Source organism: Tamandua tetradactyla, chromosome 16 (genome assembly GCF_023851605.1).
Source record: "Tamandua tetradactyla isolate mTamTet1 chromosome 16, mTamTet1.pri, whole genome shotgun sequence".
Taxonomy (NCBI): Eukaryota; Metazoa; Chordata; class Mammalia; order Pilosa; family Myrmecophagidae; genus Tamandua; species Tamandua tetradactyla.
Window position 1 is genome coordinate 61,275,827 of NC_135342.1, and position 6,262 is coordinate 61,282,088.

Genomic DNA, 6,262 nt, shown 5'->3' on the forward strand with positions numbered 1-6,262 from the left:
AATGAAAGGTGCAGCTCTTCTGTCCCTCATTAGCATAACCAAAAGGGAAGGGGCCCCTCCGAGTCCTTATAATACAGGAATCCCAACCTTAGTGAGTGCTTCTCCTTTCTTGGGAACACTCACACTCACCCTTTTGGAGCATGTACTTTCGCTACACATTAAACTTTCCTTTTCTGTACACACTAACTAGTCCCTGAATTATTTCCTGTGACTAAGTCAAGAACCCTCATGAGGCTTTTCAAGAAGATGGCGCCAAAAGCCAAGAAGGGAGCCCCTGTCTCTCCCAAAACTGAAGCCAAAGCAAAGGATTTAAGCCAAGAAGGCAGGACTGCAAGGCGTTCACAGCCACAAAATAGAAAAGAAAACCCACACTTCACTCACATTCTGCCAGCCCAAGATGCTGCATTTCAGAAGACAATCCAAATATCTTTAGAAAAACGCCCCCAGGAGAAACAAGCTGCATTTCAGAAGACAATCCAAATATCTTTAGGAAAACGCCCCCAGGAGAAACAAGCTTGACCATTATGCCATCATCAAGATCCCCCTGACCACTGGATCAGCCATGAAGAAGGTGAAAGACAACACACTTGTGTTCGTTGTGGATGTCAAGGCCAACAAGCACCAAATCAAACAGGCTGTGAAGAAACTTTTTAACATTGACGTGGCCAAGGTCAACACTCTGATAAAGCCTGATGGAGAAAAGAAGGTATATGTTGGACTGGCTCCTGACTATGATGCTTTGCATGTTGCTGACAAAATTGGGATCATCTAAATTGAGTCTAGCTGACAAATTCTCAATACAAGTTTTTTTTTTTTACCATTAAAAAAAAAAAAAAAAGAACCCTTACTATGTCAGCCCCTGGCTGAGGTCTCAACCTCTCCAGGAACTCCAAGGGACTCTCCAGTATCTCTTGTACATTGAAAGTAATCTCTACAGTTTGAGTTTCAGTATATGCAGAGACATGTACGACCTTGATTTGTATTTCAGGTGTCTGTGAGGTAAGAAATTCCCAGAATTGTTTATCTCCAAGGACAATACCCAGATGGCCATACTGATAGCAACAAAGAGTCTAAAATACGCAGATAAGGCAAATTGTTGGCCAGAGTGTCCTCTGGTGATAAGATGACTGCCTTAAGTCCAGCCAATTGCACTGATCTGGAGTTTGGTACTTGATCAAAGATGTCCCTGTTAGAGAACAAATGCATCTCCAGCAAGCTCCATCACATATGGTGGTGACACTGACATTTGTAAAGTATATCATTTCCATTTCCTGTTCACATCATTGATCCCAAGGGCCTCCCCATGCCGCTAATGGTCCAAAAAAGAAGTAATCTCCTCCAGCACCATAGCTTCTGTCAAGGAACAGAACACAGGGAAAGCCATTTCCTCCTGTAGCAAGAAGGTACTAGAAGGCCCATGTTTGGCTCTATGCTATAAGTACCATTTTTATGTTAATAAGAGCCTGTGGGATGCTGCCTCCATAAAACAAGGTGTAATGGCAGCTGGGTGCAAAGAGTAACAGGCTTAGGACCTGTTAGGGCCTCTGTTTGGGTTTGGTAAAACTGCCAGAATGCAGTATACCAGAAACGGATTGGCTTTTACAATGGGATGTTCTAGTTTGCTAGCTGTCGGAATGCAACAACCAGAGATGGACTGGCTTTTAATAAAAGGAGATTTATTTCATTAAAAATGTGTAGTTCTTCAGAAGAAAGGCAGCTAACTTTCAACTGAGGTTCTTTCTTATGTGGGAAGGCATAGGGTGATCTCTACTGGCCTTCTCTCCAGGCCTCTGGGTTCCAACAACTTTCCCTGGGGTGATTCCTTTCTGCATCTCCAAAGGCTTGGGCTGAGCTGTGAGTGCTGAGATGAGGTATGCTGAGCTGTTTGGCCTGTGCTACACTGAGCTCTCTCATTTAAGCTTCCAGTCAATTAAATCAAACACCATTCATTGCAGCAGGCATGCCTTCTAGCCGACTGCAGATATAATCAGCAACAGATAAGGTTCACATGCCATTGGCTCATGTCCACAGCAATAGAACTAGGCATCTTCACCTGGCCAAATTGACACCTGAACCTAACTACCAGAGGGGATTTATTAGCTTACAAGTTTACAGTTCTGAGGCCATGAAAAATGCCCTAATTAAGGCATCAACAGGACAATATCATCTCCCTGAAGAACAGTCACTGGCGAGCTTGGGCTCTTCTGTCAGACAGCAAGGCATGTGATAACATTTGCTGGTCCTTCTCTTCTGGGTTTCATTGCTTCCAGCTTCTGGCTTCCATGGCTTCCCCTCTGAGCTTCTACATGTTTCTCTCCTTTAGCTTTTGTCTCTCTTAGCTTCCCTGGGGATATTTTTTATCTCTTTTATCCCCTTATAAAGAACTCCAGCAAGAGAATTAAGACCCACCTTGAATGAAGTGGGTCACATCTCAATTGAAATAACCTAATCAAAAGGTCCCTGCTACAATAGGTCTACACCCACAGTAATGGAGTAAAAGAACATGATCTTTTCTGAGATATATACAGCTTCAAAACCATCACAGCCCCTGTCTCCAGAAGGGCCCAGAATGTGGCCAGCAGATGATATTCTAATGGTATGTAGTGTGGCATTAAGGAGGGGCAGTTTCTTGCACCAGAAACCCATGGTCAATTTATGACATCACATGTGGTCTAAAGACAAGAGGCATGGGAGAAGGTTACTGAAGTCTCTACAGTAAAGGAGTCTCTGGGGCACAGTAATGGAAGTGCCTGTTATACTGCAATTTGGACAGATTCTTGAGCCTTTTTTTTGTAGGGGATTTCATTAAGAGTTGGGCCTATTTGTGGGATAGTGCAAGGGTAGTTCAGTGATAGAATTCTCACCTGCCACGCAGGAGACCCGGGTTTGATTCCTGGACCATGCAACTCCCCCACCACACACAAAGAGTGAACCTTCTGTGAGTAGTGTGGTAAATGGGCTTAAGTAGAATTTGTAAGTAGGGAATACATTGTCTCCAAAACCCAAAAAGACCTAAAAGATGTTGGGTCTGATTTAGAGTTGTGGGTACTGAGTGGGTCAATAGCAGTTTCTTGACAATGTCAGGTATGTGGCCTTCAAGTAACCAAATGAGTCCTAAGAATTTAACTGCGATGGTGACACCTTACACACTGTGTGGGACAATGGCCTATCATCTCCTTTTCATGAGCTCCTCTGTGAGTGTTAATATATCCTGAGTGAGTGTGTCACATGACTATCCTCAGAGGAGAATATAATGATAAGTAATGTGATGTTATCAGTGAGTACCCAGTAACAACGGGATCCAATAATGTTCTGTCAGCAGAGGTTGGATGTGATGACAGGGGTACTGAAGGACCCAATGGGTAGCCGGATAAAGGTGTATATTGTGTACCCGCAAAGGTGAATACAAATTGCGGCAGGGAGGCTATTGAAATATGGACTAAATAAAACATATTAGCCAGATCTATGACTACAAAGCATTTGTGGTAGACAAATGGATGGCCTCAATGATTTTATTGATACCAGGTTTAGGGGCTTTAATAGGTGATACAAGTGCACTGAGGTTGCAGGAGTCCATAGACGATATCTGTTTTTTCCAGGTTCGAGCACAAGTTAAATAGGATTATTGAAGGGAGAACCTATGGGGAACTGTTATTCCTCTTTTTTCGTAAGTCTTGTATAATGTGTCTCAGCTCTTAGAGGCCCTATTCTGATTTAAATTGAATTATAATATATTAATAGGAGGGGGGAAGTCTAGTGTACAAGGCCCTATTTAGCTAACCTAACATTGAAGTCAAGGGATTTGATTTTATTCCAATGGGCAGTGTATTTGGTGGAGACCATTCTGATAATGAAGAATTTGAGGGCTATAGGGGTTATGACCACAGAGAAATTGGGATAGATGATGATCAGAGTGAGATGAATTTGTTTAGTCCTCTATTTTGTATATTGTAATTCCCCACAAAATATAGGGTGCCCTCCTTTTAAATTGGGTGTGGTCCCTGGGGAGGATGGTTATTTGAATGTTCATGTAACTTAGGTCTATTTGTTATGGAGAGACCAATATTTGCTATGGGGGGACCCAGGAAGGGTAACGGTGATCATGCCAGCTAATGGCTGGGGCACCAGGGGCTTGCCAAGACCTTAGGGGGGTTGAGGTGCCTGCCATTGTCCCAGACCAGGGAAAGGAGCTGTGAGTCCTACACTCTGAGGATTTGAGTTCTGAAGGGGAGGAGTGGGATGCTGGATCCTGTGAATGGCCTTTTGCAGAAGGGCTTACAGCTTCTCAGGGTGGCGGGGTTTACCTGAAACCAGATGGTTGGGGAAGCCCAAGTCTCAAAGCCTCTGCTTCCTGGTCTTTGGGTTGGTGTCCTGCTACTGTGAACAGCCACTTTGGAAATTCTAAAGTAGGGGCTCATTTCTTTGGAAGGGTTTATTTCCTTGAGAGTCAAAAATTTGGGTTTCAGGTCATTCCTCATGGGCAACTAGTAATTCAAAGCCATCTAAGACTTGTTCTCTAGTGGTTGGCTGCCTGGCTAGAGAGGGCAGCAGAGTAGCCCTGTAATTGGGGAGTACTCCCTCTGATGAACAATTAATTGTCTCATATCAGTGTCAAAAGGAACTTACTCCAAAACATTAAAATTGGTGGTGGACGTGCGGGGAGGGGAGGGGATATTAGAGTTTTCTGTATGGGGTTTGTATTACCGTTCTGTAAATTTGAAAGTATTTCAAAATAAAAAGTTAAAAAAAAAATGGAACTTATTCCAGGCCAGTAAGAGCCTCTCATCCATTTGGGTATTCAGTGAAATGGTATATCCATTGAATTATACCAATTTTCCTCAATAATTTGCACCTCTTATTGAGGATACTCCATTTCTCGAGGAAATGTGAATGTTGATTACTGTGGTGGTAGAGTGGGCTACCCAGTGCCATAGAACACCCAGTGGAGGAGAGGGAGTATCAGGAGTTGATCCCGAGAATGTTGGGGCAGGGAGATATTGTGTGTCCACTTCAATAAATCTAACTGGTCTCTTAACAGATTATTGATCTAGGAGGCTTGAGATATCATGCTTTCTGGCACATCTCAGCAGTGACCAGAGTTGATTCAGAGCCTGTATTAGTTAGGGTTCTCTAGAGAAACAGAATCAACAGGGAACACTTGCAAATATAAAATTTATGAAAGTGTCTCATGTGACTGTAGGAATGCAGAGTCCAAAATCCACAGGGCAGGCTCAGAAGCCGATGACTCCAATGGATGGCCTGGATGAACTCCACAGGAGAGGCTCACCAGCCAAAGCAGGAATGCAACCTGTCTCCTCTGAGTCCTCCTTAAAAGGCTTCCCATGATTGGATTTAGCATCACTAATTGCAGAAGACACTCCCCTTTGGCTGATTACAAATGGAATCAGCTGTGGATGTAGCTGACGTGATCATGACCTAATCCTATGAAATGTCCTCATTGCAACAGACAGGCCAGCGCTTGCCCAATCAGATGAACAGGTACCACAACTTGGCCAAGTTGACACCTGTCCCTAACCATGACAGAGCCTCTAATATAAAGGCAAGGAGACTTCTTATCTTCCTGTTGCATGAAGTCCTTTAGTAAATTATGAATTTTCATTTAAATCAAATCACAGAGCTCTTCCATTTCTGTGTCCTCCCCCAGTATTAAGGTATTTGAGGTGGCTACTGGGTATACCTCTGGCTGAAGGGGTACCTTCTTTGCCATGTTCATATTTGTAGGCCTCTTCCCCAAGTGCGTACCAATCAATATCAGGGCTAGGGTCCCCTCACCTCCAGACAACTTTTTAGGGCCATGGACTCCAGAGAGATTTGAATTAGCCCCTTGGCATCTTGATAAACCACAGTACTCAACAGAACCCGAGTCTCTTTTGATCCATTTTTTAATAGTTGTCCGATGGAACGATGGTGTTCTCCAGCCGTTCAGGAGAGGCAGGGGTAAAGCATTGGAGACCACTTTTCATTAAGGGTTGGGCCACAGGGCACCATGGCTATTTCCCCTATAACCCTGAGGAGAATATTTTTTGCTACAGCACTGTAGCAAAGGCATTTTAAAGTTCACAAGGTCCCACTTAATGTTCTGCCCTTTGGGGTGAGGACCTCAACACACACATGGTAACTATCTTTTCCTCACACGAGCAACCACCCAAGGGGCCCCTGCCCCAGTGCACAGCATTCTAGGAAACTGGAATTAACAGCTTGGCTGAGAGACACAAAGAGCAGCAGTGACAAGGTACTCCCA

The 6,262-nt window shown here is 43.9% G+C and overlaps 1 pseudogene; it reads left to right on the top strand.

Annotated features, from left to right (window-relative positions):
• The first annotated feature begins 228 nt into the window (after nucleotides 1-228).
• On the top strand, nucleotides 229-772 carry LOC143660349 (large ribosomal subunit protein uL23 pseudogene; annotated as a pseudogene).
• Nucleotides 773-6,262: the final 5,490 nt, after the last annotated feature.